Source organism: Muscardinus avellanarius (genome assembly GCF_963383645.1).
Source record: "Muscardinus avellanarius genome assembly, chromosome: 2".
NCBI classification, from domain to species: domain Eukaryota; kingdom Metazoa; phylum Chordata; class Mammalia; order Rodentia; family Gliridae; genus Muscardinus; species Muscardinus avellanarius.
In genome coordinates this window covers 132,711,521-132,725,959 of record NC_137787.1, presented here as the reverse complement: position 1 = coordinate 132,725,959, position 14,439 = coordinate 132,711,521, and positions in this window count along the sequence as shown.

Below are 14,439 nucleotides of genomic sequence, written 5' to 3'. Positions count from 1 at the left end.
GGTGAAGAATATAAGAAAAATGATCCCTGGAAAAAGATATTGATAATACATTACAAGGGAAACACTTTGTACTAAGTAGGCTGTGCTCATTCAATGGCTCTTGTTGGTCAAGACTTGCGTGTGTCACACCCAAGCTAAGGAGAACAATGTGCCTTAGACAATTTCAATTTAGATTTCAGCTGTGTCATAGACTTATGTGCAATCAAAGTTATTTTTCTATCTCTATTCTTTGGTATAGTGAGCAAAATCAAAACCTATTTCTCTCACATGAAAGTGCTTTGAAAATAAAATAAAAGCAAGAGATAAATATTAAACATTTGCACTGGATTGTAAAACTGAGGGAAGATGTGATTTACTATTGTTTTTATGTTTTAAAAAGTGTTTGCATTATACCTGTGTGGAGTGTAACTAATATACTGAAAGGAGTTAGGTGATATTAAAAGCAATAGGAGCACAGGTAGACAATCCTTGAAGAGGTGGCTATTTGTAGTTTATTGTGCATAAACAGTCATTAGGTGATCTACTGAGGTACCGTCAGGTATTTTATATGGATAGTCCTTGATTGTGAGGTTGAGAAATCAGATCATTATTGCCTTTGGAGTGTCACTAGTAAAAGTGACTAAAATTTAACTCCAGGGGATTCTCAGAGTGTAGTTGGTAATAGATCCATTATGAATTGAGCTTCATGAATGAGACTGATGAAGTCCATTATACCAGAATATCTAAAATAATTATTTTACTCTAGAAAACACATTTCTGAAGAGCTAGCCTTGCATTTACCAAAGGGACAGACTCAGTTGGGGGCCCTCTCAGTTCATTTGTATTCATTGCCAAATGGTCATTATTATAAAGTACTCCCTCAGTCCAAATAAAGGATGTTATCATTGCTTCCCTTACATCCTATTTACAAGCACATCATCCTTGATTGTGTCTCTATTCACCATCATATAACCTATCTTCCTCCTAGCACTCTGTCTTTAAGGAAAACACTATAACCATTTATAAGATTTAGAAAGTGTTATATGTAGACTATTGTATGGACCCACTTTGCATTATTTTTCTCCAGGTGTTGGTGGATGGAAGGCACAGATGCATGCTCTGGCCCATGGCTAGTAAGAGTTCAGGCATCATAGATACTTAAAGAACAAAGATAACAAAAGCTGAAATGTGCTAATTTACTAAGATGCTGGAGGAAATTTCTAGAGTAGATAGATGTGCTGAGTTTAATATGATCTTCTTGTCTGTTTTTATTTCCACATTGATATAAAAAGAATAGAAATGGCCATATTTTTCAGAGGCAGAGTTCTGTTAACTATAGCCTTTCTCAATGAAGAAGAGAAAAGGCATTTTGGTTTGCCTGTTTAAATTGAGAGCTGTGAGTTTGCCAAAGGACAAGACTGGAATTCCCCTGCAGCAATAAATATTGCTGTGGATTAAAGAAAGAAGCATTTCTTTTCTCCAAGTGCGCGCTTTATAAATAGGAAGCAGATACAGAAACCTTAGAGTGAGATGTAACTCTAAGAGGAGCTCAGTTGGAAACTCTAAGACATTAGAATCCAGAAATTAAGGCAGAAAGGGGCGCATGTTACTAGAGATCAATTCTTTAAAAAGAGGTATTCACACTAGTTGGTGGGCTCAGTTTGCGTGCTGTACATCTAAGCAGAATATTTATGTTCCTAATAAAAGGCATATTGTTTTCCTAGGACAAACAGAAGAGAACTCATTGCCTCAGTCACCTTTGTTCAGACACTTCAGTTTGTTCCCAGGATCTGACAAGGAGTGTTTAAAAATGTCTGTGAACTGAATGTACTTTTTGGTAACCAACATGCAATGCAAATGAGCACCCCAAATATTCTTCCCCAGAATTCAAACAGAGCAGCAGCAGCGTAGGTTGCCTGGAGTGCTTATTTGCATGTCAATCCCTATGGTCTTCCTACTCATAGTTAAATCATTTGATAGCTAGATTTTAGTTCAGGGAGTAAATTGGTGACTTAAAAGAGTATGATCAAAGAATATGTGTCTCTTCCTTATCTTGGGTAATTTTCCCTGATTTCCTTTTATTTGTCTGTTAATAGGCACCAAAGCCCTTTAGTTTTCTTGGCAAACTGTTATAGTCTTTCCATTATTTTGTTGTTTATCAAAATTTCAGAGTGCATGCACAACTCTAGGGTGCTTCAAATAAATGTGAAGGATGTTTCTTGAATAGTCCCAAATCAGATAACTAAAAATGAGGGATCAGTTGAAGATTGCTCGTGCTCCTGGTATTATTAGTTACTTTTACTAATCTGTCTTCTAGAAAAATTTCATTGGCTTGTTTTATTCATCTGCAAATAAATATGCATCTCCACTGTCTTTATTTGATTTAGTTTCTGGCACATGCTTTCATTGTACACTTTGCATTTGTTTTAACTAAACTAAATAATTGTTTCTGATCCTGTTCACTGTTGGGAGAATATAATTATTTAACAAAGATTAAATCATTCACTTTAAATATTGTTTTGGCATGCCTTAAAGAACACTGGGAAAGAATTGCATTTCTGGCAACTGTGAATGTCCACTATACAGTAATGGCTTACCAAGGTTTATGAATTTGGGAACCTAGTTCTCTGAATTTAGAGTGATCTTTTAAGCCATAAGACTGTACTTTCTTTTTTTGTGGTCTTATTTAATAATTTATGTAAATAAATATTATAGGTATGATTGGGAGGATCTACTTATCCAGAGGTATTTTATCATGGTAAGTTTGATATAATTAAATATGCCATAATACGGATCTGATCCAGTTATAGCATCCAAAGAACTGGTGCTTACTATTTGTCAAGCATTAGAAAACATATGCACACAATATGAACTCTAAATATCCAGGTCCATTCTGAGTTTTAACATAGATTTTTTTTTTCTTTTAACAATTTTTTTATTGAACATAAATAGTATACATTTAAACTATATTTGGTGCCCTCTCCCCCCCCGCCCCTGTTTTCCCTTCTCCCCTCCCACCAATGGTTATCCAGGTTAACCATGTCTTATTCATAATTTTACACATATTCAGATGTAGACCCTCATTAATCAAGATCAGCCTTCCTCCTCTCCTATCTTTCCATTCAAACTTTGCTGGTATTTCCCCTCCATTATCTGGAGTCCCAGTGGTATCCTCTGTGTTTCCTAGTTTGGGCATATTAGAGGAAACATATGTACCTTCTCCTTCTGTGCTTGGTTGATTTCACTTAACATAATGCTCTCCAGGGCTTTTCATCTTCTTGCAAATGATATAATTTTGTTCTTCTTTATGGCTGAATAGAATTCCATTGTGTGTATTTCCCACAGTTTTGCTATCCATTCATCTGTTGATGGTGATCTGGGTAGGTTCCATATTTTGGCTATTACAAATTGTGCTGCTATGAACATAGGTATGCATATGTTGCTGTATTTCTCTGAATTCAACTCCTTTGGAAAGATACCCAGGAGTGGTATAGCTGGATCATATGGTGCTATTCCCACCTTTCTTAGGAATCTCCACACAGATCTCCATAGTGGTTGAACTAGTTTGCATTCCCACCAACAGTGTAAACGAGTTCCTCTTTCCCCACATCCTCGCAAGACTCTACTTTCTGATAAGCATCTGAAGTTGGCAACTCGGGATGTTAAAAAGAAATTAAAATGTTGATTGCAAAAAATTAAAACTTTAATGTAATGTCTTATACTTAGCAATATCATTTTCTTTGTAACATAAAAGCAGTGGTAGAATAAACATGTGAGCATTGTGATTTCTTCAGTCTACAGGTTCCTAGAAAGGATTCCACTTTGGGGGGAAGTAGAGTTATTTGCATTGAAAACGATCTTTAAATATAAAACATAGTGTCTGATGACTTAGAATTACACTGTCTTCAAACTAATAAACTAGTTTAGTTAAAAACCAGTCAGTCAACTTTGAAGTGAACTGGAAGTCATGGTAGGTAAATGTTTAACTGTGTTTAGTGTGGAAAACTTTTTAAAGTATAAGGATGAAGAAGATTGGTAGGTTTTTATCATATTAATGAAATTATGTATTTCAGAAAACATTACTCTTAAAGTAAATATCAAATCAAGAGAAAACTTACAAAATATAAGGCAACTTAAAAATATAAAGTGTACTAACCAAGAGCAAGAAATTATTTCAACATGTTGAATTAAGTATAGATTTTTTTTTTAACTTTTACTCAATGATAGTAAGTGACTATACAAGGAGTGAAAGTTCCTTACAAGGACAAAAGGACATAAAAGTAATCAATTGCTGACTAGAGATGCTAATAAGATTTTGAGAATCAAAAAGCACAGAACTGACTTCACAGAACAGAGAAAGCTGGCACCTGATGGTGAGAGACAAAACAAGAAAGGGTAGTTGAGTCTACTGAGTGTTAGAAAGGCCAAGAATTGGAATCACTAGTTACTTCTGAAGGTTTTACTTCAACCAGTTTGGTTAAAAGCTTTTAATGGATAAACTACAGACCCTCAGATGGACTTTCCCACACCATACAGTAATGAGGCTTCCCTCATTCATTCTACAAGACATTTCCTTTTTGATTTTTTATTGGTGCATTGTAGTCATACATCTTAATGGAGTACAAGATGGTAGAGGCATACATGCACACATCACTCATTTAGCCCTTCCCCAATTCTCACCCCATTTCTTCCCCCCTCCCTTCTTCTCATGCTTGGCTTACTGATTGAGGTGGACATGTTTATGAATGAACATCATGTGCATTAGAGAACATCCCTCTTCCCTCCATCCTGTCACCCCCAGTTAGGCCTCCTTATTTGCTCATCTATGGTTTCTCCTTCTTTGTTTAGAGTTCCTCCTATGACCCCCTTTCTCCCTAGCATATTAGGGAGAGCATCTGATTTCTTACATTTTGTGACTGACTAATCTCACTTAGCATAATGTTCTCCAGTTCCATCCATTTCCCTATAAATGATATAATTTTATTCTTCTTTATGGCTGTGTAAAATTCCATTGTGTATATATCCCATAGTTTTGTAATCCATTCATCTGTTAATGGACATCTCGGCTGGTTTCAATGTTGGCAATTGTGAATTGTGTAGCTATGAATATGGATATGCATGCATTAATTTGGTAGTTTGGTTTCCATTCTCTTGGGTAGATACCCAGAAGTGGTTTTCTTAGATCATATGGTAGGTTTGATCCCATTCTTCTGAGGATCCTCCATACTGTTTTCCAAAATGGTTACACTAATTTTCAATCCCACCAAAAATGTATTAGAGTTCCCACTTGCCTACATCCTCACCAGCATTTGTTGTTGTCTGTGGGTTTTTTTTTTTTTTTGTGTGTGGTACTGGGGTTCCTGGAAACCCTTCTACCTATAGGCTACACTCCCAGACCTATTTTATATTTTATTTGTGTGGAAACTTACCATCTTTTCTTTATCTTGATTGTATCTCTTAACCAGTGAGGCTGGCTTCGAACCTTTGCAATCCTCCTGTCTCCGCCTCCCAAGTGTTGGGATTACAAGCGTGCGCCAGCACGCCCATCTTGTTTGTGTTTTTTAATGAATGCCATTCTAGTTGAAGTCAGGTGAGATCTCAGGAAAGTTTTGATTTGCATTTATCAGATTGTTAATAATGTTGAACATTTTTTTCATACATTTATTAGCCATTTGAATTTTTTCTTTTGTGAAGTGTCTATTTTAGAGGGGTATTGATGCTCCAGTGGTAGAACTCTATCAGACATTTCTAAAGATATCAAAACATAGAATATGCAACTTTAAAAAATCAAAGCTGAGGAAAGGGGAAATGGGATAAGAAGAGATATTAAATGGAACTCAATATGCTGAAAAATGAGATCTCTTTTTCCTCTTTTTCCACTTGTATCTAAGAGTGATGACACTAGATTTACTTTCCTGGTTTTGCCCACAAAATAGCCAGGCCTTTTCAATCATTTTATAGAGGGGCCTTAAAGTCCATGAGCTCTGCCTGAAAACAGGTTTCCCACTCCTAGATTGTTGCCTTACTTTTAAATATGAACAGACAAGTGCTGTGTGCATGTTTGCCATTGTCAAGATGATTTACATTATGATGTGAGACTATAATGCACCAATAAAAGCAAAAGAAAACATGAGAAGACTACCAAGAATCACTAATATTTAAGAGAAGTCTCTTATCAACTGAACCAACACAGATACTAGAAAATGTGATGTAGAATGCAGCTTAAAATAAACTATTATTAATATCCTCAGGGAGAAAATATTTTGATTCCAGTGATAAAAGAATAGCTTGCTATAAAAGGAGGAACATTTATGGAACAATAAAGAGCTCTTGGATATTGAAAATACAGCAGAAATAAATATAATTGAAGGACAAGAAGATGAAGTTGATGTCAGAGATCTCTTTAGCAAGAGGTTTTCATAGCTCTTGTTAATTTGGGAAAAGAAAAAGGTCAAAGGATTAGATAATAGGAAAGAAAATATAAGGAAATATAAGGGAATGATAGGGCTTTTTTGAGGCTCTAGTGTCTTTATAAGAGGTATTTTAGACAAGGATTTCAGAGAAATTAGAAGAAATAATTTAAGAAAATTTCTCCAAACTGAGAAATATAGATATCAGAATTAAGCAAAATTTTCAAGTACAAATGAAATACTGTAAAAGCCATACCAAAGTACAATTGCATAAAAATAACAATACAATCAAGATAAAGAAAAAATGGTAAGTTTCCACAGATAATAATGGTGATGACTGTGATAACAATATTCACATGTAAAGAACTAGGAATTTGAAGGATATTTCTTGACAGCAAAACTAGAGATTAGATAACAGCGAGGTTGTTTTTTCATAGGCCTTTTCTAAGGGAGGAATTTCTGTGGGCTATGCTCTGTGGAAATAAGGGAAGAAGGTATAAAAGAGGGAAATTCAGGAGAGAGAGAAGTCCCACAATGACAACTTGGCTTTAGACCTAGAGGACAGCCATTAGAGACTGACAGTGGAAGATGAAAAGCACTAGAGAGAAGAGTCTCTAAGAAAAATTATAAAATGGAAAATTAGATAGAAAAGCATTTTCCAATATTGTTGGAGAATATGGTCCAATGAAGAGTGAAATTTAAAGAAAGCCAAGTAAGAATAATATAAAAAAATCATCCAATGGAAAAGAAAAATTTATGTTTAGGAAGAGACATGTATTTCAGATAATACCGACAATTCTCCTTCACGGATTTACTTAGTCCTTTGCAATTCTTGTTCTGCTGGATTTATTTATTTATTTATTTATTTATTTATTTATTTATGGGTCTGGGATGGAACCCAGGGGCCCCTGCCCTATTTTTTATTTGTTATTTTGAAATAGGGTCTCACTAAATTGCAGAGGGTCTCACTAAGTAGCTGAGGCTGTCCACAAACTGCAAACCTCCGGTCTCAGCTTCCCAAATGCTGGGATTACAAGCATGCGCCACTATGCCTGGCTGTTCTGCTGGATCTTGAGTTTATATTCTTATAAACCCAAGTGCTTCTGGGCTAGAGTTCTGGAAGCCTGATTCTTTCTAAGGTGTGATCTCACTGTTTAAACGATGCCTTCAGCAGCTTGTAGCCAGAGCACCTGGTAGAATTCTTTCCATAGGCTCTGAAATGGTCCTTCTTTGTTAAAGAAGTGGTGCTGTGGCCAGCAGCTGGTTGTGTTTTCAGGGGAGCATCAGAGCAAGACAGAAAACATTCTGTATGTGACAAGAGGCTTAAAACTTCAATAGTTAACTTATTGACGTCTCAAAAGCGAAAGTTCTGATGAGTTTATTCCAAGAAAAAATGCAACTGACAAGGTAATTGGGTTGTTTCTGTGGTATGAAAAACAACATTAGAAATTCAATCTAAATATGCTTTAGATAAACTATTTATGAGCACAATATAACTGCATTGAATATAAAGTTTGTTAGAATAATTACTTAATTTAGTTAAATACAATTTTGCATTTTTTTTTTTTTTTTGGTGGTACTGGGGTTCCTGGAAGGCCTTCTACCTCTGGGCTACACTCCCAGACCTGTTTTTACATTTTTTAAATTTGGAAACAGGGTCTCCTAAGCCAGCGCGCGCGGCTGGCTTCGAACCTGCGCGATCCTCTTGTCTTTGCCTCCCAAGTGCGGGGATTACAAACGTGCACCACCACACCCGGCTCAGTTTTGCATTTTTTTTTTTATTTCAAACATTTAGCAGAAGTAATGTTAGGTTATTCTATCAGTAAAACAGTATAAGTTTAGGAAGAACATACCTAAACAGAACAAAAATGTAGGCTTATGTGGTAATTAATGATGATAACTCAGAGAAAACATATTTGTTTCTTTTAAACCAACAATAATAAATTAGGCTCATTTGCAAAGGACTTAATTAAATTACATGAATGTGAACTCTTAAGACGTGAGTTTGTTTTTTCTGGGTGTGGTGGCACATGTTTGTAATCCCAGCATTTGGGAGGTTGACACCAGAGGATTGCAGTTTGCAGACAGCCTCAGCTACTTAGTGAGGCCCTCGGTAACTTAGTGAGACCCTGTTTCAAAAAATAAAGAATAAAAATAGGGCAGGGCTGTAGCTTGAAGGTTGAATGCCCCTGGGTTTCATCCAGAGACCCGCAAAAAAAAAAAAAAAAAAAAAGAATACATTTATTTTAGCACTTAAATTATTGGAAGTTAAATTCCCTCATATCTGGGAACTTTTGAAATATTCAATTATATAAATATGCATCATTATAAGTCAATCCAAATAGATTTGCTTTGCTTTAAGAGATACAATAATCTAATTTATCATCTGGAGGTAGAAAAGCATTACATATTTATACAATAATATTTAAAGGCATTTCTGAATTATAGATATAAACATATACAGAGAAGACATATAAACATATTTATTGGTTTGAAAAGCTATTTATATCCTCAATTTTAAAATTTCAGTCATAGATCAAACATAAATACAGAAATATAGAACTCACCAGTCTGGATTTCTACTTCTCTGTGGGCATTAAATTCTTAATTGAGCTCAGTATAGGCAAATAGACAAAGAAATGTCTTGAACTTGTCTCTTCCTCTAACCTAGGTCAACAAAGTGAACCAGTGGACCTGCAAGTGCTGGAGCTAACAATGGTTTTTTTTATATTTTTACAGGGCTATAAATAAAAAGATGACTATATGATATAGATAAGTTACAGCTCACAAACCCTAAAATATTTGCTACTTGGTCTTTGATCAAAAGTATTCCCCTACTCATGTCTCTCAGTTAAAGTCCTTGAAATGGTCTCAGTAGAATTTGGATTCTTTGTTTACAAATGCACTAGCAAGAAAGGTTGTTCAGTTTTTGAATTTTTAAAACAAGCCCTGAAGCCCCTGGGCATCAAAAACACTGTTTTAGAAAATCAAGGCTTTTCATTTGCAAAAGCTTAGTTTGATGGAGGATAAAATGCCTCTCAAAAATTAAGGAAGACATTTGTGACATAGAGGAAGAGACCACAACTCATTCTGCTCTGCCCCAAGAATCAATGCTAAGTCATTCTAGTATGGGATAGCCACACTGCTCTTGGAAGAGATCAGTGGACAGAAAGCAGGAGAATTTTCGTGACCACAAGAAGTGCATGCACCCCCAGCCCCATGGAGACAAGCCTGTGCCCACAGACCACAAATAAGTGGGATGGCTGCTGCACAGTGTTGGAGCACAGGGGTCAGGTGATCTATCCTCCTCCTTGTGAGAGGTAAGGGTCTTCTTCCACTGCTGGCTGGATTTGCCTGGGATCAACTAGCAGAAAGTACATGCAGATTCTCTGTAGATTTTCAAACTGTCCCATGTGGATACTTTTTTTTTTAATTGTCCAAGATATCAGGGTTAGAAATAGTGGTAGGGTGATTTGGCTTTAATCCCCAAAGATAACAATGGTGCAGAAGACAAAATACACGTATTCATCTGGGTAGAACTGTATAATAGTGAAACTTACTCCCATTCCATCTCTGATAAAATGAGGATGATAACCTCCTAGGATTGTTACAAAGATTAAGTGGTATAATGAATGTGAAACTCCATACAGGGCCTGGCTTATAATTAACACTCAATTAATGGTAGCTAGTAATGTTATCTTAAAATGACTTTTTTAATTAAATTAAGGCAATAAAGAACAACATATCTGGGAACTGGCACTTCATTGTAGGGAAGCTGCTATAGTACAATGCTTGAGCCTGAGTAATTTATAATGAGCAGAAATGTATTCGTTTTCAGTTCTGGAGTCTAATATCAAGATGATGACATCTGACAATGTCCTTCTTGGTACATTCATAATATGGTAGAAAAGTAAAGAGAAAGAATGAGAGGGTTGAACTCACCCTTTTTTAGAGGGCACCTTCACAAAATCTCCTAAAGATCTCACCTCTTAATTCTGTTACAGTTATATTTCAGCATGAGTTTTTGAGGGGACACTCATTCAAATGATGGTAGAGACCATCCCCGAGTTTCATCCAATATTCAATCTTTTAGTCTACAAGAATTATGTGAAAAGTACTAGGTTCTGTGGAAGACATAATAGTATTAGACAGACTCCCTATATTGAATTTATGAGTAAGGTAAAAGTATGTGCAAAAGTAGTGTTGGCCTTAGTGAGTGATCTTTTATGGCCTTTACTAAATCAGTCTTGCAAGTAAGAATTATCCATGGACTAGATCATTCTTCTCAAAGGTCCACAGGTGGTGGTACGTTGATGACTTGTGAGAGCTGGACACCAACTTTTATTTCTACTTTGTCATAACTAATTGTTTCTCAGCCCAAATTATAAGAAGACAGGTTTAGGGTTCTGGGAGAATATGTTTGCCAAACTGATGCTTATGGGGAATTTCAGAGTGATTCATGATGTCTGTGTTTCCTCTGCTCTAATCTAGAATGAAAATTGTACTTTGATGGAAATAATGTATTATTTGTAGGACATCCTTCTAGGCGTTTCTACAACCCTTTCTACAAACTACAAACTACTTGTTATCTCTGAGTTACTTTGCCTGGGTTTGTAAACTGAAGATAACTGACAGACATGTAGACTCTGTTTTGTCTAGCAGACTTCCCTGAGTCCTGTGGAGAAAAAAGTTTTATCCTCACTTACAGTTTGATTTCTTTACTCTAAAAGTTTGTGACTTTTCCTTTGAACTGGTTATAACATTTGTCTATTTAAAGAAAATATTAAAAAAAATTAAAAAAGAAAAAAAGAAAATAATAACCTGACACTTGTTAAAATAGAGAAAGACTTTATTCAGACCCCCTTACAATAGGTACCAAAGATGGGAATGAGATCAAGCTCAACTTTGAATAGAGCTAAGATAGCTGAGAATTTATAAGCGAAGCAGTGAGAGGTTTGAGGGATAGAAGATTACTAAAGGGAGATATCAAGAGCAGGGGAGAGTCTTGCTAACCTGGATTAATGGGATTCTTGCTGAAGGCAGGCCAAGGTGATCAGAGATGAAGGATGATCAGGGATTAAAGTGTGGCTCTCTAAAACATTTTAGCAGAATTCTTGCTAATATTGGGCCATGCCAGGCTGGCAAGGAGGCCAGCTGAGACTGAGGCTTAGTTGAGATGAGGGCTCAGAGGAGCCCAAATAAAGTTTGGTCAAGGAATCTTTGTCACTTGGCCACTTGCTCTCTCATACTGAATAAGATAAAACATTTAAAACACATTTGCTTTCCTATCTGTATGGAAGATAAGATTTTATCTTTTTTTTCCTGAAAATTATTTTTAATACAGATAAAGCATTTATGAGTAGAATTAACCAAACATATCTAGGACATATATTTACTAAATTATCTTTTTGGAAACTCTGAATTATGAACACTATGAGGAAGAGTGTTATGCTCAGTTATTATATAAAATGCATAAAATTCCTTGAATTATTTGCATAATTCCAACAGAGCAGCAAAAATACCACATAATTTTCCCATTGCATAGCTACCAAGGTTTAATTGTAATTAAAAGACTGAAATAAAAGGAGAGGGCATTATATGTAACTTATGCATAAGGCCGACATTTATATAAGATGAACATCTGAAGAAATAGAAGTTTTTAAGGGTTGATTATGCTATTTTCATTTAGTAAGAAAATAGTTACCATGGGGATACTGAGCATATATGATATTTAGCTTCCACATTAAAAAAGCTTCTAAAAGGAATGGATTTAGTGAACATTTGTTCTTGACATTGTTTTGAAGTGGCTCATAATGAATATGGCATTTTAGTTTAGATTCAATGTATTAGTATGGGTGTTAAGAGTTTTTCATTCCATCAAGTAGTAACTTGAATAAGGCTCATCCATTTTAGAGATTTTTATAACTTGTTTGCATTATGTGGTTTTAGTCCTAAACCAGGACCACCTTAGTATGTGACCAGCCCTTCTTTTCTTTGGATTACAGGTTGTTCTTTGGGATGTCAGGTCTGTAGGTGGATTCCCAATCCATGCTTGGGGCACTCAAATAAGGCTAATTAGCTAACAATTGTCTAGTGAAGATGGAGACCCCTTAAAATCAAGACACCCCTTTCTCCTCAGAAGCTGGGGACACAGACTAGGAGACTGGGTTTTCTGAAAAGTCTTCTGAACTTCGGGTTGTAAGTCTTAAGGGCTCAGTTACTTATTTCATACCTGCACCCTTCCCTGGGACATGCAGTGACACCGGTTTAAAGGCTTGGCCTGCCCAAAGCAGGTCTCTGCCCCTGTGTTCCACTGCAGGCTCCCCACTCAGCCTCCCTATCCTCACTTCTCCATCTGTCAGCATCACGCAGCTCCACTCACCCCTCCAAATCTGTATTATGTTACGTCCAAAAGCAATCACTTGTCTCAGCCAGGGAATGTATTGATCTAAGGTAAGTAAGTAACTATTAATTTTATGATTTTTAGCTGTAATGTACCTTTGGGGATATGGATGGATTGTTTAAAGCATGGCTTCTCTAATGCTCTTTAGATCCGCAGAGGGCTGTTTAAATATTTACAAGTAAATGTAAAGTTGAGCGATTAGCAGCAGTGTGGCGTGGTGGGAAGGGTGCAGGAAACAGGAGGATTCTAGTTCAAGCTCTTTTATCAATTAGCTATGGGACTTGGGAAATGCTAAAGAAAGAGCAGGGCTTGGCAGTCAAGTGGTAAGAAGAGATTTTAATTAGGATTTTGCAAAAAGGGAAAGGAGACTTCAGTATAGAACTGGGCTTAATTCCAAACAGCATGGGTGAATGGGAATTAATAGCTAAGGAGCAGTGTGAGGGTCACTGATAGACAATTACTAAGAGGAAGTATCAGAGTAAGGGGATTCTGGCTAACTTGGTTTAGCAGGATTCATGCTGCAGGCAGGCCTGGGTGATAGATATCACCTTGGGGATGACGGATGATAAGGACCCCAATCAGATATCAAAGGTGATCAGCTATGAAGGATGGGGGCTCTTGCTGAACTGATTTAGCAGCATTCTTTGCTAAAACTGGACTTTATAAAGATGTGCACAGATGGGCCTAAGAGAAGATTTAAGAACTGGCTAAAGTTTGATAAAGAATCTTTATCAGAATCTTCCTATTGCCATCACAAATGAGCTAGACTATCCCTTTGATACAGCTCTTGCATGAACTTTTAGAAGAACTTTAACACTAGCTAAAGAATTTACCATCCAAAATATTCAATTTTGTGATCACTCAGTCCATAAAAGCAGTTAACATAGTTTTGGGCTTATTAATAATGTTCACATAGTAGATAAAGAATGGAAAAGAAAGCTTGCCTCTTACACTTCTTGCACCTGTCACTTCTTAATTCCTGCCTCCACTTTAGCCACCGTATCTTTTTTTGAATTGATAACTATCTCTTTAGAGGGTCTCCTTCCCCTACCACTATAGCTGTTAAACTTATAATCCTCATGACCCACTAAGGGTCAAATCTATAGACAATAGACAATTACTTCTTAACATAGTCAATGTAGTATTCGATATACTCTAAGTCCTATTCCTTGTACCCCTGTCTCAGTGCAGAATACCAATATGTACAAAATTGCCCAAAAGGAGAAGTGGAGGTTGCCTTTGACTCCTACTTCATTCATAGTCTACTGCTTTCTCCATTTTAACTCATCACCAGTTACAGTCGATTCTCTCCATCTTTACTATTTTAAGTGTGTGCCCATCTCTTGTTCAACTGCCGCTGCTTCAATCAAAGCCACCACTGTCTCTCTCAGGTATTCCTTCAACAGCCTCCCTTCTGGGAGCTTGTCCTTTCAGTCTTTGCCTCTCTTCCTCTTCTGTGAAGGAGCAGACAGACTATTTTGACCCTAAATGAAAAGTATATCCCATCACTCACCTCCTAAATGCTCTACAGTGGCTCCTCCCCTCCGTGGATGAAACATGAAGTGCAAGGCGCTTAGCAGGGCAGCTAGTCCAGCCCCCAGGGTCCACCCTTTGCCTCTTGAGGCTCATTCCTGTCCCATCTGGCTT